This window comes from Acipenser ruthenus, chromosome 1 (assembly GCF_902713425.1).
Source record: "Acipenser ruthenus chromosome 1, fAciRut3.2 maternal haplotype, whole genome shotgun sequence".
NCBI classification, from domain to species: domain Eukaryota; kingdom Metazoa; phylum Chordata; class Actinopteri; order Acipenseriformes; family Acipenseridae; genus Acipenser; species Acipenser ruthenus.
In genome coordinates, this window is record NC_081189.1 from 91,430,584 (window position 1) to 91,458,043 (window position 27,460).

Below are 27,460 nucleotides of genomic sequence, written 5' to 3' on the forward strand. Positions count from 1 at the left end.
TATATATATATATATATATATATATATATATATATATATATATATTCCTGCATCATCATCCACACTGGTGTTGCTTTAAAATAAGCTGCTTTCAGGAGACCTAACAGCTGTTCATCAGAGCACTCTTCATTGCTTTTGCCATTGCCTGACATGAATTTTTTGCATGAAGCAGAAGAAAAATGTGCTTTTCTTTTTAACAAACGTTTTTCACTGTTTTCATTTATGTATGTTTAACTAATGGATAGTTTATGCTGCATGCATGTAACATATCAAATGAAAGGCCGCACAATTTCCCTTCATATTTCCTTTCATATTATGTAAGTTGCAACAGGATCAGATATACTATATGTGGTAGAGATATGTGATATATGTTAAAAAAAACAAACTTTTTTTCCAAAATAATCATGTTTAGTCACTGCTATATATATATATATATATATATATATATATATATATATATATATATATATGGTTCAAACAAAAAAAAACAAACACTGCACCATTGAACCTCAATATAAAATGAACATGGGGGGGGGGAGCTGAGCTTCTAAGCTTTCCAACAATACTGCCTCTTTCAGTCTAGCTGCTACAATGGCAATAGACTCAAAACGAAACCTAAGCTGTGAACTCTGTCACATGATGAGAGGCTTAACTTCAGGCGATCGTAGTTCTGGCTAGGAGTACCGCATACACACACTGAATATGACTTTGAAAAGCCCCGAGTCTGTACTTTTAAACAAGCCATGTAGATGGCTTTTACGGTGCCTGAGTAATATGTGCATAACCTTCGGTGCGCTGGCACTCCAAAATGAATGGGGCTGAGTTTTAAGAGTTAAAGCGAAAGTCACTGCTTGCAAAACAACGCCTAGACAGACTTAATATCGTTTTTTTTTTGTTTTCAAAACTGTTTACTTACTGCAGTGCACTGAGTTTCTATAATCCTTAAAGATAGTGGCCGAGAATCACGTACGAGAGAATAAAGTCTTGCAGCACTTAAAATGTCCAGCACTACTTTTATTTATTTATTTATTTATTTAAACCAGAACTACTCAGAATGTGGCTCATAGTGCTTTCGTCAATGACACCCACTTCTTTAGAGACTGTTGTAGTGTTTCAGGCATTCTAAATTGGGTGAAAAATACAGTAGCTTGGTGTCTTAAAATATTTTTAAATATTTTCCTGCACTGAGTTGCGGGAGCATCTTGTAAAATGCGCGATTCCCGCAATCCCGCGCTGAAATTCAAGCCCTGTAGGTAGACAAATATTGCAGAGCAGCATTTCCCAAAGTGGGGGTCACGACCAGGTTTCTGATGGGTCGCCAAACAATTAACAAAATATGACGTTCAGTGCCCACTGTTAAGGTTTAGTTTCACTACAAAACTTCTTATGCTGATATTCAAAATAAATATAATTCACATACAAATCATTAGCAGTAATTATGTACACAATGTATTGTTTTATCACCAGTCTTCTGCTTTGAACATGAATGAAGCATAAGGTGACATTTTATGTGTGGTTACTTGTGATTCTGTTAAAATGGATGCAAAACAAATGCTACTTGCAGCTCAAAAAAAAAAAAACTTGCTATTACCATCTTATATTAACTTCAGTTTTTCTTACACTGGTGACGAGGATGATCCGCATTCTCATGTGTCATTTGTTGTGAAGTACTGGCTCATGAAAGCCAGATTGCGTTGTGAAACGACACAAGTTTTTCAAGAAGAAAGCTGCTCAATTAGCTAAACAGCAAGACGTTCTCAGAGAAGGAGATTAATGTATCCTGCCTGTTTACAATTCATATTGCAAAAAACAACAACAAAAAATGCACAACTGACTTGTCGGTATGTTTACAGTGCTTGATGTTGAATTGAAAATTAAAACTGGTATTAATTATGTTGCAACACAATTTTAAATTTATATTGTAACGTGGAGGTAATTCCAGGCAAGTATTCTGGTCTAAATTGTACGGTTTATTTTATAAGAGCGAACAGTTCAATAAAAAATAAATGCAATAAGCAATAACGAACACAGGATAAATAAAAGGGTTTAATAAACAGGCAGGTAACACACAGAAAGCTAACAGTCTCTGAGTGTCTGTCTCAGTAATTAAAAAAAAAAACAACAGGTTCCCTCCCACAGCTCCAAAACTCACACTCTTCACCCAGCCCCTCCCCCTGCCAGGTTTACATTTCAGTCCGTCGTGCACGCTCCCCCAATCACAGGCACGCATTCCCGTCCCACCCCCAATTAATTATCTCAATGCACCCACATAGTCCATCCTGCAAATACATGTCTGCGATCGGCTACAGTCCCCTTGTCCACAAGAAGGGGACCCTTAACTCAAAAACCTGAGCTGGCAGTCCTGTGAAAAAAATGTTTGTATAAGTGCTCCCACTCACCCCCCCTCAGTAATTAAAAAAAAAAACAACAGGTTCCCTCCCACAGCTCCAAAACTCACACTCTTCACCCAGCCCCTCCCCCCCACCCCCGCCCCCGCCCCCGCCCCCGCCCCCTTTCGGTTCGTCCAGCTCGTTGTTACAATATGTTAGTTTAATGCCAGTTTTTACTAATAATTAATTTGATAAAAGCAGACATTTTAGCAAGCTGGAAACTATCAAAGTCGGAATGCTTATATAGTGTAGTGTAGTTGCAAATAAATTAAACATAGCTTTTTGGTTGGTTAAGTAGTATTTCAGCTAAAATGCCCAATAGTGAATAATCTGGGGTCGTGGTTCATTATTCCTGTGTTCATTTGGGTTGCCAATCAAAAAGTTTGGGAAAACCCATGCATGGGAGCCAAACCTGGGACCAGACCTTTGAACATCGCCAACTGAGCCCAATTGCATTTATCTGGCTACTTGCTTTGACAGCCATTCCACAATCAAAGTGCTGTGCTATGTTTATACAAACACAAACAGACATCTTATAAATGTTAAGGTCAATGCTGGTTCATGAGCTCAGGTCATGATTGCTTTAAGGTCAACGCTGGTGCATTTAGCTTAGCTGTTGCTGAAATGGAAATATCAGTTGTTAAGAGTGTGATGAAAGTAACGTTCTGTGGAAGCAACTAGACTGTCCACATAATTCACCATTGTGTATACAAAAGCTTTGCAGACTGTTCAGGTGGCTCCTGTGGAAAAGCTTGTAGTACTGTAAGCGTATTTGCTTGTATATATATATAGAAATCCCAGAGGCCAAGCTCCAGGTGTTTAAACTTTAAACAATAATCTTCATTTCACTGCTCTATAAGTCAGAGCAGCCTCAGCATCATAAATAGCAAGGCATGGTGCTGTAAGTGAGAGAACATATATACTGTGTATTGTAGATAGAGATATATACAAACATACATTCAGCTGCTTGTACTAGAGTACAAATAAAAGTTCACAGCTCAAAACTGTAAAGAACTCATACATTTTTTTTTTTTTTTATGTGCTTTTACCGAGTGGCTCACCTGGTAAAAGCACGGCTGCACTGTGTGCAGGGTCATAAAGTCACACAATCAGGGAAGTGCGGCCTTTGCTGGGGATTCCAGAGGGAGAGTCGCATTGGCCCTTCTGCGGGTTATGGAGGACTACTTCTCATCATCATGCTACAGTGGACACTGCTGGCCAGGCACCTGGGCCCATATTTATGAAATGTATGTGCACAAACGTATCATTCAAAACAGTGTGTAAGCACATTTGAGCCAAAAGTGTGCAATTTACCAACAGAGAAAGTTAAGTGAAAAGGTTCTTAGATTCATGTACACTGGGGGCTGAGGGTATGACCATTTCCTAGTATTGGACAACGAATACTGTAGGAGAGAGTCAAAGTCCTTTATTTTTCTGCAAGTTTCCTTAAAATATAAGAAGATGAGTTTTTTGTAGTATTATTATTATTATTATTATTATTATTATTATTATTATTATTATTATTATTATTATTATTATTATTTTCATTTAACAACAACAAAACCAGCTTGGGTATTACAGCAGACCAGATATAAAAAATAAATTTAAAAAAGGCATTATGATTCACATTTTTTTACAAAAAAAACAACAAGAAGAAAAAAAAAAAACTGTATCCTAAGTGAAAATAAACTAATTAGGAAAAAAAAGAGAAATACAGATTAGAGAGTAGCTAAATGGGCATACACACATACATATAGGAATATTATTATACATCCACATATATGCATAAGGTAGATGTTTGAGAAAAGGGTTCAGTATTATAAGTTGCTAACTTCCTAGTATATTTTTTTCAACGAGGCCCCAGGTATTTAAAAAAAAAAAAAACTTTGGGAGATCCTTGTACATTTGCTAAGACTTTTTCACATTTGGCAGTAGTCATTGCCATTTATAACCATTCTGCAGCTGTAGGAACTGTTTTCTCCTTCCAATGCCTCAAAATCAGTCGTTTAGCTATAAATATCAATGATCATATTTATTTATCCTCAGATTTCTTTTCAAATGAATTCAGGCCTACACCGAGTATAATCAAAGCAGGCTCAACCCTGATAGTTCTAAAATAGTTTACAAACATGTATTCATAGCCGGCATCTTTAGCAGAGCATCTACAGCACTCACTGTTATCTTTTAGATTGGCTTTAAAGAGTTTTTGTGGTGTCCAATAGATTGGAGTATGTTAAATTGTATAGCCTGTGTTTTAGCTTCTCTACACAAATTGAAACAATGTTTCCAAATCATTTCCCAAGACTCCGAGTTTAATTCTAGCTCTAGTTCTGCATTCCATTTATTTCTAAGATGCTCATGTAGATGTTATGACCTTTTACTCAAATATCTATAAATCCGGGATGCCAGATGTTTTGTGTTATAATTCTCATTAATAAAATCTTCCAAACTAGAGGGAACAGAATTAAATTTATATTTTTTGTTTGCAAGTATTAACATTGTTGCTGAAATATTATTTGTCATGTTCTTGTTCCTTTGAAAAAATGAACTTCTGTAAAATTCTCTTTTTTAAATGTTAGTATTTCTTTTTTGTTGAACTTTAGTTATATCTCGCTATATATATATACAGTATATATAGATATATATAAAAAATTTTTTTTTTTTTTTTTTCTGGGCCTGAACTTCAGACATATTTACTTCTATCTCTGCATCAGAACATCACTTTGTGTTTGGAAAGAATTTTAACATCTTTACAAACACAATCCACAGACAGTTTATGTAGGATAACGTGCACCCTGTATGGGAATTTTTAGGCTGTTCAAATGCAAAGTCCATGTACAAAGAGATGTAAGAGCATTGAGATTTATTAACACCAATCGTGCATGTGAAGCCTCAATGTGAGACTTATACATTTTTAAAAAAATCGATGCGGATGAACAAATCAAGTACTTAATATATGAAGTACATTTGGCAAATATGGGACCTGGTGAGCTCAGATGGACATCTATCTATCTATCTATCTATCTATCTATCTATCTATCTGTCTATCTATCTATATCTCTATATCTCTCTCTCTCTCTCTCTCTCTCTCTCTCTCTCTCTCTCTCTCTCTCTCTCTCTCTCTCTATATATATATATATATATATATATGTAGCATTAAGATCATTTCAAGAAATAATAACTTGGCAAATGCCTGTGGCAACAGTTGACATTTATGTTTAATTTAGTGAATGGATTGAAGTTTCAGAATGGTTTGGGTTTTATTTCAATAAAAGAGGATGGTGGACTTCATTGTCTCATATTGAATAGTTCAACTTTATGTCAAGGAAAGTACCTAGTGGTCAGTAATAGATTTCTGCTGTGCACTGTAGATGTGGATGGTTATTTGCAGTGCTACATAAAGGGCTTAAATTTACTTATTAATAAAGCAGTAACATCACTGCTTGAGGGTGTACATGTCTTATCTTCACTGAGGAAACAAATGTCACCTTTGTGACAATAAGGACAGGAGCTGGGTAGTGTAATTAATTTGAACACAGTCCAAGGCATTCTGCTTAAAGTGTACAATTTTACTATGAGTAGTGAGGACAGAATAGGAATGGTGGCTTTATGTGTGTATGTATATTGTTGGCTGGGCCTGTTGTCAAACACATTACAAAAACACCACCATGCAACTGCTGATCAAATGATGAAACAAAGTGTGAAAATTAGAATGAGAACTTGCACAGCTTGCCCACACCTCAGCCATCAAAAGCACAACTACAAGATGTATCTACAGATACAGACTAAAAGTTAAACCACCAATTGTGCTTACATTATTTCCAGACCCACTCTAGTCGCATTGCACTTCACCACAAACAACCACAATTTTAAAGTGCATGTATGCATATCAGGTTTATATGCAACCAAAACTCTTAGTAAAAGAACAGGGAGCAACAAGCAATGATCCTGGTTTCTGTACTACACTTAAGTATTAGTTAGGGTTGACTATATCAACTTGTTTGAAGATTTTAAAGACTTCAGTCATGTCCCGCCTAATTCTTCTTTGTTCTAAGCTAAATAGATTACATTTTTTAGCCAATATTCATAGCTCATTCCTTTAAGACCTGGGATTATTCTGCTTGCTCTTTGTTGGACTGCAGGGCCACAATGTCCCTTTGATACTGTGCTGACCAGAACTGGACAGTACTCCAGGTGCGGTCTTTCCAGTGCATTATACATCATATCCTCCTTGGATTTGTACTTTACACTTTTGGCTATATACCCAAGCATTCTGTTTGCCTTTCAGATTGTGATGAGTCTATTACATCATCAAGGTATTTCTCTTGGTGAACCAGTCCCAGTTCTATACCCCATTTGGTATTTGGATCCTACATTTTTCTGTTGATATTAAATTTAGTTTGTCACATTTCTACCCAGTTCTGTATATGGTTTAAATCTTTTTGGATTTCCTTGGTGGCTGAAAGGGTGTCCACCACCCCTCCCCTCAAGTTTTGTGTTGTCTACAAATTTGAAAAGCTTGGTAATTATCCCGATTTAAGTTGTTGGTGTAGATAAGAAACAACTAGCTTCCATGCACAGAGCTCTGTGGCACCCCACTATGTACATGGCACCAGCTATTGGTTTCCCCTCTCACAAGTACTCTCTGCTTCCTATGTGTCTATTAGATGTCCATTGGATGTACTTACTTCTAGTCCTATTGATTGCAACTTTATGATTAATATGTCGCGCAACATTTTGTCAAAGGCTTTTTTTGGAAATCCATGTATATGCTGTCATAGGCACTTTTTGTGTCCATTTTTTGAGTGACTTCTTCAGAGGTTTGTCAGACAGGAACATCCTTTTCTGAATCCATGTTGACTGTCTCTTATGATGCTACTGATAGATAGATACTCCTCTAATTTCCCTATTATGATTGATTCCATTTGACATGTTATGTAGGTTAGGCTGATGGGTCTGTAGTTTCCTGGTTCTGCCTTATCTCTCTTTTTAAATATGGGTACTTGGTTTGCAACATGCAAGTCTGCTGCGACATCTATTGTCTTGATCGGTTTGTCGAAAATCTTTGCCAGTGGCCTGGCGATGACCTTGCTTGCTTCTTTCAGCACTCTTGTGTATTTGACATCCTGACTAGGGGATTTTATTAGTCTTGAAATTCCCCAGTCCTTTTAGTACTTTAGTTTGAAACCAAGTTTCAGCTAGTCAGATTAGCCAGTCACAATTTCTTCAAACCAATCATAAATAATTCCAGCTGACTCTGGAGTATAATGCCATGACTTTAATCATATAAAATATATAATATAGGAAATATAATTATGGGATCTGGCTGTCATAACAGTAACAAGCATCCCACGCCACAGCTGTAAATTCAAATTCAGAGCTATCAGTATGATGAAAACGTTTATGACCATGATATGTAGCAACAGTATGTACAGAATAGTATAGAATAAGAATTAACAATGTAATGTTTAATGACAATTTGATAAGCGTCCACTTTTATAACTAGTTTCATACTAATGTTAAAAGAGCACATAACTTTCATTAGGAAAAATACAATGAGTTCCTGATAAATGGTTCTGGTGCATTTTAATTATTTATTTGCAAGCTAAACAGGGAGCATAAAAGAATATAACTCCTGCCAACTTTTTTTTTTGTTACATCAATAGCATTTTGCGAGTAACCTTCCTGTCAATGTTTGAGAAGAAAAATTGCATGATTAGTTGTAATAGAAACCTCCTGCAGATACAAAACATACTGCACGTATTTAGGTGTCTTTGTTGGTATAACCAGTAATGAATTGTCTCTAAATACCAGAATTACTTGTCATGCATATTAGTGCTTAGAAAATAGCTATCTCGCCTTGGGATGCTTGACATGAAAGGTGCTATAGAAACGTAGTATTGTAATGAATACTGACTGGCCCAAAATAGGAGGACTTAAGTAAAATTAGAAAAAAAACACTGCAATGTATGTAAATCAAGCCCCCCACTCTGCAATTTATGTAAATCTATATGGTCACAAGGCTTGACACCTGATCCACTACACTGTATAAGATTGCAACTGCAACTATTTAGCAACAACTATAGAAGGCAGTGACTATACCTAAGGGTATGTCAGCTCAACCCTTAATAAAGAGTCTGCATTGACCAACATCATGACAGATTGAGTTTGAAGATGTGTGCAACATGTTGTGACAAGCAACATATCTGCTACACTGGCCCAAATCAGAGAAACTTTTAACACAAGACACACCTGTATTAAGGCCATTTTCCATATTTTTGGCCAGGCAGTACATAAGAAAGTGAAGTAAAAATGTATTTGATTAGGTGTTAATTCAATTATTGATTGAGGTGTTAAATACAACATATTGACTTTTTTGAAAATATTGGTCACTCAATAATACAACTGGATGTATGCTCTTGTTCAGACAGAACTTGTAAAGTTTGCCAAATTGTTTCAAGTAAATAATTCTCAAGCTTATACTTCCCATGCCTTAAAGGACAGAAGGCTATTTATTTTATTACACATAATTCTATTGCTAAACATGTAAACTGTTCAAAGCTACATGTGTTGTGTTTGGCATGTCACTCCCGGGCTTTGGTTACTTTTTTTTTTACTATGTATTCACTATGCTTCATTATGCTTTGCTATGTTAAACCTTCACAAGCGATAAATTGGTTAATAATTCTGTAAAAATCTTGGTAAATCAAGTATTGTCAAAGAATTAACCCACTATGGACTGGGTAATCCTAGATTGAATCTATTTAAATTAAAACCATTTTGCAGTTATTATGACTAAACCTAGCTGAAATATTGTGCTTTCATGTAAAACACTTTGGTAGTTTTATTTTTGTGTTTGCCCTTCCATAATCATGTTAATGCAATAAATTAGTCACATCAAAAACAATTTTGGAGCAGTATGCTCTTGGACCACCCCTCGGGAAATCTAAGCCCCATTCATAATATCCTCTGGTTACATTCGTCTGCTGTTATTTCTTCCAGATGTTTTACACATACTGTATAACACCATGATTCCACAAACAGATACACCTGACAGAAGTAGAACAAAAAATAGTAATTCGATCTTGATAACACTAATTTGACATAGTACCAGAAATAAGGCAAGGCAAGGCTTTCAGTATTTTAGTTTACTGGCGCATGCTGAAATGCCTGTACAGTAAAACCTGTCGCTTGGGACCGGAATAATTATATATATATATATATATATATATATATATATATATATATATATATACATTTTTTTTTTTTTTGTTTATTCAAATCTTGCAAAAATAAAAACATTCCAGTTATTGTTACCGTTAAATGATTCTTAGTTTACTGAAGCATCATTATTATGTTGACTGAAGAAAAAAAAAGCATTTATTGATTTTTATTAACGTAAGAACCTGATGGGGAAAATGTCTAAATCTTCGTCATGACAATATAAATTCAGGTTTTCTTTAGCCAAAATAAGACTGAATCTAATGTTGCTTTTATTTTACATTTAGCTGTTATGTAATTGTCAACATTTCTTTCTCTCATTTTTTATATATATATATATATGTATTATTTTTTTTCAGATTGAAGCATTAGCTTCAGTTACTGTTTAAACGGTGATACATGATTAAAACAACCCCATCTGGTGTACACGCCACCTCAGGGTTCTTCGGGGGATTTTTTACAAATATAGTTGACTCATGATTTTTTAAATAGAGTTTCAGCAGCAACTGACCGGTAACCGGTGGTGCACTGCAGTATCATGTACCGAACCTAACATTGCACTGGAGACGTTTTCCGTGGAACCCACTGTAATCGACTCTTAACTCCATAACAGTTCAATTTTCAAAGAGAGGTTAGACCGACTATAATTATAGCAAAAGGGTACTTTTTTATTTTAATAAGAGAAGTATTTTAGATTTTAAATACTTTTCAACAGTGGGATTCAAGGCTATGATCTTTAGGACAGTAAGCTAACGTTTTACTGACTAAACCACACAGTGAATTCAGCTTGCTGCTGACATTTCAGTGGTTTATCAGCGACAGTCAGGAGATCTCAACTTTATACTATATTTGTAATTTATATTTATAAAAAAAAACAGATTAACCTTAATTTGGAGATTGTTCAGAGAAGTCTGTTATGAAATTGCTAACAATATACCTTTGACAGCTTTTTGATACAGAGTTTTATGATGTCTATGTTATTTGTTCTGGTGTTGTGAAGCATTAACACAAGACTTACAACTGGATTACAGCAGATAAGGAAGTTAACTTCTGTCTGTAAAATTATGATTCTTCAATCTGTCGCATTTTGACATACCACCTAGAGGTGTTCCACACTTGCAATGCACATTTCCAAAATCTAGAAGATGGTATGATGACATCAAAATTATAAAAAAAAGAACGTTCCATTCTGGGTGCCACAAGTTGTTGTACTTGTATAAAAGCATTCACATAAATCACATGTGTCACAATATCAATGTGAAATTATTACAGGTTCAAAAACATTTCATGTTTTATTCCCTTTTTTTAAAAGCCTGTAAATATGGCCCTTATGGTGCCATACAATGTAATGTTAACTGTATACCAGTTGACTTATTGTTTATTGGTATTTGACACCAAATGGAACTTAACATGCATACAAATGTACTTGTTTAATTGCTATAAATAAGGCCTTGTGAAAATCGCAGAAATGTTCTTTAAAATTCACAGCAGTGTCACGGATAAAGTATCGTATTTCGCAGAATGTGCACAGAACTATTTTATCAATTGTGTACAGATTATTATTATTTTTTTAAACATCTAATATAGAGATAAATGCACTGACATCAAAATCAACTTCAAAGTTATTCAAACACTTTACAATAGCTTGTGAAACGGTGTTGTAATTAACAGCCTGTAGGTAAAGTGTACAGTGCCTTGCGAAAGTATTCGGCCCCCTTGAACTTTGCGACCTTTTGCCACATTTCAGGCTTCAAACATAAAGATATGAAACTGTAATTTTTTGTGAAGAATCAACAACAAGTGGGACACAATCATGAAGTGGAACGAAATTTATTGGATATTTCAAACTTTTTTAACAAATAAAAAACTGAAAAATTGGGCGTGCAAAATTATTCAGCCCCTTTACTTTCAGTGCAGCAAACTCTCTCCAGAAGTTCAGTGAGGATCTCTGAATGATCCAATGTTGACCTAAATGACTAATGATGATAAATAGAATCCACCTGTGTGTAATCAAGTCTCCGTATAAATGCACCTGCACTGTGATAGTCTCAGAGGTCCGTTTAAAGCGCAGAGAGCATCATGAAGAACAAGGAACACACCAGGCAGGTCCGAGATACTGTTGTGGAGAAATTTAAAGCTGGATTTGGATACAAAAAGATTTCCCAAGCTTTAAACATCCCAAGGAGCACTGTGCAAGCGATAATATTGAAATGGAAGGAGTATCAGACCACTGCAAATCTACCAAGACCTGGCCGTCCCTCTAAACTTTCAGCTCATACAAGGAGAAGACTGATCAGAGATGCAGCCAAGAGGACCATGATCACTCTGGATGAACTGCAGAGATCTACAGCTGAGGTGGGAGACTCTGTCCATAGGACAACAATCAGTCGTATACTGCACAAATCTGGCCTTTATGGAAGAGTGGCAAGAAGAAAGCCATTTCTTAAAGATATCCATAAAAAGTGTCGTTTACAGTTTGCCACAAGCCACCTGGGAGACACACCAAACATGTGGAAGAAGGTGCTCTGGTCAGATGAAACCAAAATCGAACTTTTTGGCAACAATGCAAAACGTTATGTTTGGCGTAAAAGCAACACAGCTCATCACCCTGAACACACCATCCCCACTGTCAAACATGGTGGTGGCAGCATCATGGTTTGGGCCTGCTTTTCTTCAGCAGGGACAGGGAAGATGGTTAAAATTGATGGGAAGATGGATGGAGCCAAATACAGGACCATTCTGGAAGAAAACCTGATGGAGTCTGCAAAAGACCTGAGACTGGGACGGAGATTTGTCTTCCAACAAGACAATGATCCAAAACATAAAGCAAAATCTACAATGGAATGGTTCACAAATAAACATATCCAGGTGTTAGAATGGCCAAGTCAAAGTCCAGACCTGAATCCAATCGAGAATCTGTGGAAAGAACTGAAAACTGCTGTTCACAAATGCTCTCCATCCAACCTCACTGAGCTCGAGCTGTTTTGCAAGGAGGAATGGGCAAAAATTTCAGTCTCTCGATGTGCAAAACTGATAGAGACATACCCCAAGTGACTTACAGCTGTAATCGCAGCAAAAGGTGGCGCTACAAAGTATTAACTTAAGGGGGCTGAATAATTTTGCACGCCCAATTTTTCAGTTTTTTATTTGTTAAAAAAGTTTGAAATATCCAATAAATTTCGTTCCACTTCATGATTGTGTCCCACTTGTTGTTGATTCTTCACAAAAAATTACAGTTTCATATCTTTATGTTTGAAGCCTGAAATGTGGCAAAAGGTCGCAAAGTTCAAGGGGGCCGAATACTTTCGCAAGGCACTGTATCTGCAAGGACAGCTTTCAGTTCTAGTACGTCAGGTGCATGTTCACTATTTAGGTCTTGCAAAACAAATACAATGTGTATCACATACTGATCTTGGGCATCAGTCGACTCGTCAGTGTGACCACTAACAAAGCAACCAGACTGTTTTACCAATTCCATAATCTCCTGCTTGTGATTCTCGGCAACTTTAGGTAAGTATTCATGTCTCAGCTGGGCTGATGAAGGAATCACTCCATCATTTACTACACTCAGTCTGAAGAGTTTACTGACTTTTGGTTATCCAATTTTTCAAGAGGGATATTTGCACAAACAAATACCTCTGTTAGGTCAAAATTTAATGTGTTTCGTGCTTCATGGTTTTCAGTGGACTTTTGGAACATGGAAGTCACAGTTTTTTGTTTTTTTTACAAGTAAAGCATTTGCTCTGGATTTCCACCTTTCTCTTTCGGTGAATACTTGAATCTAAATGCCTGTCAACAGCCGATTCTCATTAGTGATCTACATGAACGTTGCAGGACGTACAGAAGAGCTTACCTCTATCGCTGTGTAAAACTCCTGCTGGATACTGCTTTACATGATCTGCTGCAGACACCATTTTAGCCTTTTTAGAGACATCCATTTTTTTTGTTTTACAGTGTGTAGTATTTTAATTTCCCGCCTAGATTGCATATAGTCACATGACATAATCACTGCACAGCACTATGTGCATGGTGAATAGTACCCGCAGACACACAGCAGAGCTGTCCAGTTTCATTAATGTAATTTTTTTTTTGTATGAAATACAAATAATAATTATGAAATGTATTTTTAGTTCTTAAGAATATTGTAAAAAATCATGGTATTGGGCTAATTTCACGATTTACACATGGCCTTAGCTATAAATGATCAATTAAGACACTGCCAGAAAGGCAGAAAATGAATTACTACTCACAGATGGCATGTATTCCCAAAAGATACAATTCTAGTATCCACTGTCAGTCAAAGCAGACAAGAGTTACTGGTACTCTGCAGACCTGACCAGAGTTATCAGGAGTGTAAAATCCATTACCATTACCCTGCAGACTGGCTTTGGTTCTCTCACAGTGCTATTATACTTTTCAGGCTTTCCAATTTTGCCAATTAACATAACCCTCTGTAGTACATATTCACTTTAATATAACAAACAAATCTATAATCTGGAATATATGCATGTCATACTTTCTGAGATGTAAATTACAAAATAATGTTTTAGTTCACATATGGGTGTGACATATGGGAGCAGATTCGGCAAAAAGATACAGAAGGTTATGCATAAATTGACAGCATTTCCAGATTGTGCCAATACTTTTTTGTTTTGATTCATAAAACCCCCGTCGGGACAAATATAGTGATGGTTCTATTTTACTGGCCTGTTTTTGGTGATGGAAAATTATTGTCAAGTTTCCAACAACCAATTCAACTTTGTATTTAATTTAACTTGTTCCATTCTTATAACTCCAACAGAGTCGATACGAGGCAGCATGGCTAGTGCAAATCAAACCATTCTGAGAGAAAGGCAAAGAAAGCCAAAATGATCCACTCAAAAATGTAATATTCTTAAGGAAGAGGTTGTGGGAAATACAGAGAAATTGTGTGGGGTAAAATGTGGATCAGTAAAACATGCCAATGCTGATTCGGTTGTAGAGCAAAGTGTCTTGGATCGTCAAAAGAGATGGCAGGACGAAAGATGTGAGGTGAATTACTTTGACTTTCCATAGGAACTCCACCTTCATGCTCTTTACCCCAAACACCCACACTGTCATCTCTGAGTTCAAAGGTACGGGACCAATGTACTCACTTTAGAAGAACACCTTCTTCTAATAAATCACAACAGTAAAGTTTGCCTTAAAAATGAAAAACATATTGAACTCAATCAGTTGTTTTGTATAACCATGTTACAGTTAGAAATAAATTGCCTTCAGTTTCAGTATAATACATTATTGGCAACACAAAACACATATACATTAAAACTGGTTGCAAAAACAGACCATGGCAGAAATCAAGAAAATGAAAATATAATAAAACAACTTACAGTTTTTCCCATTGAGAAACCCATATCATTACTGTCAGCAGTTGATTATGTGGTATTCTTTGTGCCGATAAGTCATTTACTGTCATCCAATTGTTTCATGAATCAGTTGAAGTGTATGCAAATGAGCAAAAAGGGGCTGTTGGGATGGTACTATACCCAGCCCGATAATGGCACTACAATGATAGTAAACTGTTTATGAATCAGAGAAAAGGCACAACAAGACAGTAAAAGCCTCTACCATCACAGAAGAGCAGAATCCCTAGTCTGTCAGATTTATAGTATGAAGAAACAACTGGAAGGGTGAGATTTCAAGAACAGTAGGTCATTGACAATTAATTAAGCCCAATAATGTTACATAGTTATGTTTTTGACAACCACAGTGTCTCTAATTATTATCTTAGACACATGCCTCTAATCATCAAAGTGTTGGTCCCAAAATTCCTTACTAAGGATTGTTTTCCGACAGTTCTCCGACTATTTTTGATTCATCAAAGCTTTATTTCATGTTTACGGCTGCCGTGTGACATCACTTCATTAAAAAAATACTGTTTTTCACTTTTACCACACATTTGCCTAATTTGTATGCATTGACTACAACAATCGGAAACTAAGTGATTCGTTACATGTTTTAGGAGGTGTTTTGGTGTTTTTTTTTTAAAATGTTCCTTGTTATTTTATTTGATATTAGGTGTACGATTTAATTTTGCACTAGTGGGACTGGTACAGGTATACAGATAGACAACATTCAATCTATAGTACATGTCTGTAAAATAACTGATAACACCACTTTTAATATACTTTGCACACACAAGGTATTGTCTGTTTTACATTCACTTTTAAGAAATAATATTTTTTATGGCAAAGATATGTTCCACAAACTGTATGCATTGTTTAGATTTTTTTTTAACAAAAAGGTATACGTTTAGCCATTTTAAAATGTACGATACGATAAGGTTTATATCTTAATTAGTATCACACGAAAACACATTTTAAAAGTTAATATAAATAATATAGGAATGAGCAGGGTTTTTTTTTAATACATTTTTTACACAATAGTGAGGGCACTGTGTAAAGGGAACAGTGTGCCCCGGACTGGATGATTTGGCAGTTCATTCCAGGGAAAGGTGGAAGTCGACCATCTATAAAGGGGGTGGAGCACCGTACACTAAGTCATCGCCCCAAGGTACAAAAGGGGATGTGGCAAAGCGAACTGTTCCTTTGTTATGGTTGTGAAAGAACCACTGAAGGACTGTAAAGTAACCGTGTGTTTGTTTGTTTGTCATTCTAATTGTACTCGTTTGTCATTGTTAGACGACTAACACGATCCGGGAGCTGTCGCTAAAGGCCAGCACCAAACCCGGACAGAACTGCACTACTGTTCACTAATAAACTCTATTCACCACTTGCACGTTAGCACTTACTCTGGACTTGTGATCGTGTTCGTGTTCTGTGTGTGTTTATTATTTCAGGACTGGCAGTACACATTGTTGTGTATTGCCAGTTACTGTTATTTACGGTCGCCAAATGACCTGGATTATAAATTAATAAATGACTGTTTGGACCGTGAACTTTGTTGTTTGTCATCTGTTTGAGCATTGCATCACATCTACACCTGTGCACTGCAAACTACTTTGCCACAGGAGGGTGTTAATATTTAATAAAATATTTACAGAGCAATCACTTTTGTCAATGTTTTCATAATTTTGGGTGTTGTTAACATTCCAATTTTAGATATATATGAACAGACTGTTTGGAATATACGTGCCCTGCTGCGTTTTCTAAGATCATTATTCTCTCAATGTTTAAAAGCGTTACAAAAAATTACACTCACCATTCCACTGTAGTACTTAGTCTATTGTGGATATAATTTTTAACTCATCAGCAAACTACATAAAGCAGTATGTCACATAAAGGCAAGTGTGTAGCCTTGGAGATCGAATGTCTTATTAAAACATCTGAATCTACTGTAGGTTTCCAATTATTGCATGAGTCAATATGCTGAGGTACCTGAAATTAATGTTACAATATAATTTAAGCTTCAGGGGAAAGGATATTACATTTGCTGGATTTGCTAAATTATTGTTTCCGCTAGTGTAGTCTTTTCTCCAGTTTCAAAGTGCCAAATGTGTTCATATATTTATAGATTTAAAAGGTCAGTCTTACTACTTATGTTTGGTTTGCAAAAAATATTTTAATGTGGTCAAAAGGTTTTCCATAAAGTTATGAACATTAAACAGCAGAATGCCTTTAAAACCAGCAGTCACAAGTCAGATGAGCAAGACTGGTGTTTATTGTTCCTGTTGTTGGCCTATAAGATCCTTCATGAGCGAGCTCCTCAGTACCTTTGAGATATATTTTTCTGAATACATTCTATCCTATTCTCTACACTCTTTTACAACAGGACCATTGACCATCCAAAATGTGGGAGGTAGGGCATTGAGGTACCATGCTCCCTATTTATGGAATTCTCTGCCAAAACATATCAGGGATGTAGCATCTGTGCTCATTTTTAAATTAAGATTAAAAACCTATTTGTTTGATTAGGCATTTCTTTTTTTTTTTTCATTATATGTACAGTGCTTTGAGATGTTTTCGTGGAAGGTGCTTTATACATCCCTACTGTATTGTGTTGCATTGCATTGCATTGCATTGTATGACACAACATGACTTAGTAGTAATCTATGGGTCATGAATGACATGAGATCCATCATCTTGCCAGCAGATCGGATGGTCACACACTAGAGTGGAGGAGACCAGAATCGCTTAATCCACAGACTAGACTTCTGCTTTGACTCGTATTATTATGACTTATTACAATACAGTCTTTTCAGGTGCTTTATTTTACCCCAATAATTAAGATATAAAAGAGAAAGTCCAATTAATGTTACATGTCTTTTACATGTCTCTTTTCTAACAGTGGAGAATGTTTAATAGAATGATGCAGTATATTCACTTAAGCGTTTTGTAACATATACCTAACACATGTGAAACTCAAATTTACGACAGTTGAGTTGCTTCAGAGGCTAAGAGGTCAAAAACTACTGACCCAAAGTTGCTAATGGTACTTATTTAGCATCAGTCATGCATATTTTATACAAGGATATGTGTTCCAAATTAGACTGTTTCTGTTAAATACAATAAGCCCACCTTATGTTCGCTTTGCCTTTCGTTAGTATTTCAGGCACATTGTTCATACAGTAAGTGTGTGTGATGAGATTTACTAATGAGAACAAATGTTTAAACAGCAACTGATTGTAACAGATTTTTGTTTCTGTTGATACTGTATGGTTGTAATATTCATCAAAGCAATTGGGTTATTTATTATTTTATTTATTGAAAAACGTGGTAATCAATGCTGAAGAAGACATATTAAGTTGGATAAAACAGTTAAACCTCACTTTGTTTTTTATTTGAATGGCTTTTAATTGTTCCTGACTGTTACTGTTTTGTCATGTTTATCCAGTAAAGTACTGGAGTAGCATGATAATATTGAGGTATTAAGAAAAATAAACATAACACCCTGTGACGGGGTACACCCCGTCCCTGTGTGCATTTGTGTTATTTTGTATTTGTTGTATTATTATTTAAAAAGTATTGTTTAATTTGCAAAAGCACAATGTTTTGTTACTGTTATTTTGCAGCATGGATGGGATTAAAATTCCCCATCCATGCTAAATTTGTGTAGAATGTGACTGTCTCCAGATTAATTTCTTGCTAATCTGGAGACGGTCACATGTACAAAAACCTGCAGCTGTGGCTGAGCAAGGTTGGAGTGATCAGGAGTGGAGAATGGGAGTAGAGAGAAGAGCTGAGAATCAAAACTAGTAAAAGAAAACAATTGCTACGCGTGCTGGTTCAATACCAGCACCATACTTGTTTTAGTTAGCGTTTAGTTTTGTCTGTCTATTTTAGTGTTTTGTTTTGTATAAATGATTTATTTATAATTAAACCATGCAAGCAGCGCATTCATACCCCAGAGCTGTCTGTGCCTGTCTTCTTCCGGGTCGGTGACGTTACACCACCCAGCCAGCCTGCCACACACCCATATGAAACAAAAATAAGTGTGGGACTAACAAGGTTAAAATACTTCATTCGATTCATTAATTGTGTGTTATTTAGGGGATTTACAGATCCTCAGTTTGTTATCAGTTATTATATGACGAGTAGAATCTTTGCTATTCACTTTCGTCCGGATTTCAAATCTTGTTTATGCTTTTACCCTGTGTACCACCACATGGTACAGTTTAAATAAACAAATGTCTTAATGGGTCCATTGCGGCAGTCGCCTGTCACCGAATGACTGTTTCGGTTTAGGTCACACTTAGAATGGAAGCAGCATATAACTGACTTTTTTAATTAAAATCTAAGGCCTTCAAAAAGGAAAGACCAGAACACTTGTGACATGCTGGATGAAGTCTCCTCTACTGGGATTGTAGCCAATCGGATCTTCTTGTACACTCAATACACCCTGGAGTTATTACTTAAATAGTAATGTCCTCTTAATTTAAATAGCATATTGTCTTGCATAGTAATAAACCTCCACTGGATATAAAGTGTCATAAGAATGCAGTTGTTTGTCACCTTTCATGAGCACTAAATAATTTTATTTTTTACCAGCTTTATAGTCCTGCTTATCTTTTAAGAATGCTAACCCTTTTTTATTTGTTTACAACAGGCATAGGCAGATGTTTTGAAGACTGGAAACATTCACCATGACTGAAAAAAAGATTGCATTTCAAAGTGGTATGTCAGCTTTTCTTACTCATTGTGAACATTTTAATTTCAATACAGTGTCAACATGGGAGACAATTAATAACAATTCATTCAATCTTTCTGTTTCTCAGTCGTTTCTACCATTAACTTTATCCTTCTGAATTGTTTTTCATGTGTTCTTTGGCTCATGCAGCACAGACTACTACTGTGTAAAAAGTATGAGACTTATATATATAAAGATGTGTCCCTGGGAAAGACCATTTACCATTTCATAGCAGTCAGTGAAAAAGCTTTGTTCAATTCACTTTGGCATTGTAATCGCTGATTGAATGCAATACTTTTGCCCAGATGAGTTCCATGTTGCACAAAAGTGCAGCTGACATGATTTCATGCTTTATTTTATGGTGGACTGTACAGCAGTAAAGTGACAGTGTTTTCTCTTTCCTGGGAACATGTTATTGTTAGATCACTGCCTGCCTGGAGCAGGCATCATACAACATAGTCCAGTTTACAGCTTTTTTTACTGCTTAAAACAGCAAAGTATTTACTGGGGTGTTGCAATAACAAAAGCAAGTTACTGTATGATTCTGGGACATCGCTAGACAGATTCAGAAATGATTTAAGCTTTTCAATTCACATACATAGAAAAGAAAAATAGAGAGGGCTTCCATAACAAAGTCAAGCAGGTGGTGTAGAGTTACCATGGGCAGTCAGGGCAGCACTGATTTGACTTGTCTCCAGGTAATCTCAATGGATATGTGACCATACCTCAATATCCCCTCTGATTTCTTCACAGAAGTTATAGGTGGAAATTTGCAGACGAGTCTCTTCTGCAGAATCGCCCACAGATTGACCACGTTTGAGATATTCTCTTGAAACATCAATAATTTGTGCAGTCTTTGATATGGAAGGCCCTGCCAAACCCCCATATTAAGCTCTGTCTGATCTGATTGAAAATCACTTGAAAGATACAGATATACCTTAAGTATAGTACATAATCCACGTCAAGATGGACTTTTACTTAGTAAATTAGTCATAAGAAGGACAGCCTACTAAAACAAAAGCTTGCCCTTCATTCTGAAAGTGTTCCCATTTTTTATCCTAAAATCCAAATGATTCATTTTCATCTTTTATTATATGTGCAGTTGTTTCTCATTATTTGCCAGTATGACTAGTGTATAACAGTTTAAATGTTATATGTTATTGTAATCCCTAAAATAGTTAGATTTGCATTCATACCACATAAAGATTGAATTTGTTCTAAACATAAGTGTGTACAACTTAATGAAGAATTTAAATTTCTGTCTCAAGGCAACGGATTGTAAGAAGCAAGGTTGGTGCTCAGCTCTGCTTTAATATCAAAAGCACAGTGGAACCCAACGGAGACACCCAAGAGCAACCGATTTCTTATTGTTTTAATCTCAGATGTACTGCATATTTTACCATCTTCAGTATCCCTTTATTTTAATCTTGTTTAGTGAGTAAGGCTGGTTATTATGTACAGGTCTATGCTGCTTTCTAGCTTTGGTTACTTTTCTTGAATGAGACTCCACTGTTTTATAGTGGCATGAAAATTGTGTACAGTACATACACACACCCTGCAGTTACTGTTTCACAGATCAGCCCAATCACTTTGCATCACAGGGGCATCTGAAGGTGCTCTGAAGGATGGGGGCAGATTAAAATGAGTATACTGTGTTGAATATTCATGGTAGTAAACTTTGATAAATCCTTGGAAAATTGACATTTTATTACAATAATCTAAACAAATTTAATAACCCTCACATCTAACTATTAAAATCTCAGACATTGTCTCAGATAATGAGATAGATAATTAGAATGGAGCAGTCAACATCCTGTGGAGTCTTGAATCTCAGTTTAATAACAGCTTAGTTTGAAGAATGCAAATATGTTCCAGGATAATTAAAATATATTTATAAAATGGCTTGGATAAATTAAGTGCTGTGATTGGCTGAACAAGATCACATGACCGTGCGTTAATAACTATCTTACTGCACGGCTATGACATCATAGACCAACTTACTTACCTGATTTATTAATATTACTACGCCTTAATAGTAACAATTATCTAAACAGTGTTTCTGTAGGTAAAAATGTCAACATACAACTGAAACAGCATATAAATCACTCAATCTTTTTTTTTTCATCTCTGTCACTAAGAATTACAGATAAATTGGCAAATATATTTTGGTATTTGTTTAGTCAGAGAACAGAACAAAGAAAACTCAGAGGCAAACAGTAGCAGTAACACTATTCAAAAGCCATCTGAGAAATCACCATGCAAGTCTCACTCAGCATGTAATATACTGTATATGCAGCAGTGGCATCTGCTTATTAAACTAAATAGTGCCTTACAAAACTGACTACCGGTTACCAGCATCGGTGTAAAAACAGCCTCAGAAATTATTGGTCAGCTTCTCTTGAAGACCGCAAAGCCTGAATAGGATCATTTCTTACAAAAAAACCCCAAAAAACTCGGAAGTCCCTCCCTCAAGTGCTAGTGCAGTGTTTGGCTGTTCCATGAATCCTCCCTCAGATGTGGAAAATCAGTCTGCTTTCAATTCACAAATCTCATTTCATCTCGAAAAATTTTACTATAAATGGCAATGTTCAATGTAATGTCTGTGGCAAATAAAAAAAGTACAAAATATATGTTACGCTCAAACAGTCTAAAGTGATTATTTTTTCTCAGTGGAAGGATACATAATATATTTCTTTTTTTTTTCTTAATGAAGCTAGTTTGTGTAATTATTTAAAAAAAAAAATGTAGCCATTTTATAAGCAAAATAACCCACCCAGGGCGTGCGGTAGAATTGTCTTACCGCACACCCTGTTGTGGGTTATTTCTTACATAGTCTTCAAGCACAACACTCATTTTCGTGTCTTCATAGAAAAATGCTGTAATTGCCAATGATTTGGGTCACTTAAATTTTACTGCAATAAATTATCTAGCAGAAAATGCCCTCTGGTTGGACATTGATGCTTAATTAAACCAGTTGGTATTTCCCCCAGGGGCTGATTTATCGACCCCCTTATTACACTTCCAGTAATAAGGTGGCCTTGTTAGAGTGGGTGTATCGGTTTTAGGGAGGTGGTATTTAGTATTAGCCACTGTTTAGATCACTATGTTTCGTTGAATTCAAAAAAAAAAAAAAAAATCTATATTTTGTTCCAAAACTTGGTGATTTTGTTTTCCAATACAATTATCCGGTTTTAAAACATGCATGAACTTGTTTAATGTCAGAATACCACTTTAAAAGGCCTGTGGTTAAAAACAGAATCCTCCTAGGAAAGAGTAATTCACTGAAACATTAGAGCTATTAGTGTGAAGAACCTGCCTGCTTTGTTCCAGTGTGGGCCAAAAAGAATAAACTCTATTAATATATTTACAACATATTGTTTTGTGTAAGTCACCAATTGAATACTGTAAATATGCTATTAATTGTAGATAATTTTGCAAGGTGCTCTTTACAGTGCAATTGCTAGAATATTTTAACAAACTAATTTGTAAAAGTGAATATATATATATATATATATATATATATATATATATATATATATATATATATATATATATATTGCTTAAATCTACTTAAAAGAGGATAAGCACCCTCTAGCCCTAGCCCCCGGATGCCTATGATTCAACTCCTGGAACGAATGTTAACAGATAAGTAATTCTCTATCATAGCAAATCTGTGGAGACATGTTCACTGGAGCAACAACTGCTACCTTATTGAAGATTGGATTTGTATCTGTTTTGAATATTGTATATTGTATTTTACTTCCTTTATGAATTGGCTCAGCTCAAGTGGGATATGCAGATTTAATCAGTTCTGTGTCTTACACTACCATATCACTAATCACAATATTAATCATAGTCAGCCAAACCCTGGAAGTCACAGGCTCTTGCACTGCCAATAGGCTTTGTTAGTGGGTTAGCCCCAGGCCCATTCTGATTATACATTGTTCATATATTCTACCTGCCTAAATGAAAGTTCCGGGGAACAAAAGGCTATTGTTTTGGTTAACAATAAATCTGAATAAACCACACACTATGGGTACTCACAAAAAAAGTGTCTTTAATTGAAACTGAAATTACATTTTGAGGATAGACAATACCATTTTATTCTGACCTTGAAATCAAAAAAGTTTGCAGAGCAGCAACTGAAAACAGACTTGCTGAAATAATTATTGGAACTGCACATATTACACATTATAAGGAGGCTGTGTGGTCCAGTGGTTAAAGAAAAGGGCTTGTAACCAGAAGGTCCCCAGTTCAAATCCCGGCTCAGCCACTGACTCACTGTGTGACCCTGAGCAAGTAACTTAACCTCCTTGTGCTCCGTCTTTCGGGTGAGACGTAGTTGTAAGTGACTCTGCAGCTGATGCATAGTTCACACACCCGAGTCTCTGTAAGTCGCCTTGGATAAAGGTGTCTGCTAAATAAACAAATAATAATAATAATAAGAGGAATGGGGGCTGGGTGTGGTAGTTTTCACGTGATGCCTAAGAAATAACTGTCAAGTTTCAGAAAACATAACAGAATTCTTTAAACAATCTAAATAGAAAATAAGTACGGAGGCAAATACAAATAGACAAATGGCTATTGAACATAACCCTACTTGAGCATTGTAATGCTTCATAGTGGTCAATTGTTGGTGTTGCATTAAATTAAATTGCCTTTGTACAAGGGCATTAACAGACTTCAGGGTGTGGAAAAGATCCAGATAATTGGCCTCCTGTGATAATCACTGTGGCATGTCACTTATCCTTGTTGATAAAGTTCTGGCACGTATACTCCTGAACCGCCTCATAGATGTTGGCGGACAAGACACGAGACTCAAAGACTGTGCAACATCTCTGATGTTAGCTTGGAACAACAAACAAAAGACAGAGACAATTGTAGAAGTGCAAGCAAGTAAGGCATATACCTATTTGAAGAGAACATAAAAGACAGAACTAGTGTCCAAGAGGTTGAAACGCAAACAAAGGATAAGAATTTCAGATTCTTCTTACACCTGCACCCACTGTGGGAAATGCTGTGCCTTGCAGCTCAGTTCATCAAGAAGGATAATGTCTATACATGCAAGGGTGCAAAAATCAAAATAACATTGTTCTTGTTAATTGTAAACATCATCTATACAATGCATTACCCATTTTAATACTGTTATATATATATATATATATATATATATATATATATATATATATATATATATATATATATATAAAATGAAAGGCAGTTTAATCCCATCAGATTCTACAGTGGGGCCCCAACCTTCACCCCCAAAAAGCTTTTTATAATCATATAGTAGCCCCTCGCTAAACTGGACATGTTTGTCCGACATAAGGAAGTGTCAGATTTAAAAACAATACAATAAAATCGCATACACATACATTTACAGTTCTCGATGTATTTTAAATATAAATCATTGCGCTGAAATAACACTAATGTGTTTTGGGTAGGCTACACATTACATTATGTAAAAATATAAATCTGTAGAATAGGCCTATACAGTACACAGTACAGTAGTACTGTATCAAATGAATACCTAGCGCACTTTTTTGTACTTTAGCCTACTGGTAACACAAACTAAATCATGCTGCTGCATTGTATACATTGGTGTACACCCCCTTGAACTTTTTCACATTTTGTTGTGTCAGTGCCTCAGAGTTTCAATGAGGATTTTTTTCCACTTATCTACACACCATACTTCACACTGTTAAGGGGAAAAAAGGTTTTATTGAGAAAAAAATTATATATTAAAAACTTTTTGCCACATGGCTACAGAATCTCCTGAGTGTTTTTTTGCATACTTCAAACGGGTTTCAAGGTGGGCTTTCTTGAGTAATGGCTTCCTTCTTGCCACCTACCATACAGGCCAGATTTGTGGAGTGCTTGGGATATTGTTGTCACATGCACACTTTGACCAGTCTTGACCATAAAAGCCTTTAGCTCTTACGAAGTTGCCATTGGCCTCTTGGTAGCTTCTCTGATCAGTCTCCTTCTTGCTCGGTCATCCAGTTTGGAGGGACAGCCTGATCTAGGCAGGGTCTTGGTGGTGCCATACACCTTCCACTTCTTAATCGTCTTGACCGTGCTCCAAGGGATATTCAAGGCCTTTGATATTTTTTATACCCATCCCCTGATCTGTGCCTTTGAACAACTTTGTCCCGGAGTTCTTTTGAAAGCACCTTGGTGCTCATGGTTGAGTCTTTGCTTTAAAATGCACTACCCAGCAGAGGGAACCTACAGGAACTGCTGAATTTATCCTGAAATCATGTGAATCACTACAATTTAACACAGGTGGAGGCCACTTTACTTGGTGTGTGATTTTGAAGGCGATTGGTTACACCTGAGCTAATTTAAGATTGCTAAGGGGAGTGGACTCTTATCCAACCAAGCTATTTCCGTTTTTATTTCTAATTAATTTTCTACACATTTCTAGAATTTTTTTTCACAAGTTGTGGGGTAGGATGTGTAGATAAATGAAAAAAATAAAAAAAAATAATGCATTTTAATTCTAGGCTATAAGGCAACAAAAGGTGAACATTTTGAAAGGGGGTGTAGACTTTCTATAGGCACTGTATATATCAGTGGAGGCTCCATAGAGGAGGCAATGGAGAAAGTGCCTCCTCAAAATATCAGTGAAAAAAAAAACGATATATATATTGTGGCAGAGTAGGGGGAGAAAAGAGAAAAGTTGTAGTCCAAGGAGGGAGCTGCAAGATTACAACTCCTGGAATGCCTCGGGACTGCAGGAGAGGAAACACCTGAGGCCAATTAAGGCCTGCATAAAGGCAAGAGAAACCCTGCAGTTGAAAGTGTGTGGCTGATGGAGAAACAGCCAGAGGCAGCATGGCTGACGAAAGACAAGCCAGCTGCTGAAGAGACAGATTAAAGCAGGAATGTACTGTGATTGTGTGTTTAAGTGTTTGTCTGTTTTGGGCTGGTAAACGGCTTAGCCGTTCAGCTGTAGTTAGGGATGGGGAAAGTTCAGTTAGTGCTCCAAAGTGGAGTTAGGTTTTTTGTGCACGAAAGTGCTGATAAAATACAGTTCTGTGTCTGTCATGCTGGTTGGTAGTGTGAAAAATAAGCCTCAGCCGTAAGGCTTCGTTGCTATATATATATATATATATATATATATATATATATATTTGTGACAGAGTAGAGAAAAATGTAGTCCAGGAGGGGCTAAAGCTGCGGACAATTGAACACTTACAATTGCATCAATTTATTAAGAACTTTTGAAAGCATGTTTTAAACAGTTGCAATTGTTGCTGGCATTTCTCAGTCCTTTTTCTCGTGTGATGCCAGTTGTGCTCAATGTATTTGAGACGAAAACCCAAGTACCTAATTTTCACTAAAGTCAGGGTGTACCGACTTTAGTGAAAAGCCTTGAAAAAAAATTTCTATGAAATTTCTGGTTTTCCCAGCGTGTTGGGAGCAATAGACTGCACACATGTGCCACTGACCCCTCCAGCTCATTCTGAGCATCTGTATAGGACCATGATCTACTGTGTGTTAATTGTCTAGTCCACTAAGTAGACCAAGTTAAAAATAATAATAATTCACTGTATGTATGTATGTATGGCATGTATGTATGTATGTGTGTATATATATATATATACAGTGCCTATAGATAGAGAGAGTATGTATATATATGTATGTATGTGTGTGTGTGTGTGTGTGTGTATATATATATATATATATATATTATTAAATTTTAGACACTATATGATTGT

The 27,460-nt window shown here is 36.1% G+C and overlaps 1 protein-coding gene across 5 annotated transcripts in view; it reads left to right on the forward strand.

The window, feature by feature from the left end:
• LOC117421529 (leucine-rich repeat and immunoglobulin-like domain-containing nogo receptor-interacting protein 2) overlaps positions 1-27,460 on the forward strand; it is a 508,422-nt gene that overhangs the window by 274,680 nt on the left and 206,282 nt on the right. For all 5 annotated transcript variants that reach the window (XM_059032091.1, XM_059032089.1, XM_059032109.1 and 2 more), the window contains exon 4: positions 19,656-19,723. The gene's annotated coding sequence lies outside the window, so the exon portion shown is untranslated. The remainder of the gene's footprint in view (positions 1-19,655; positions 19,724-27,460) is intronic.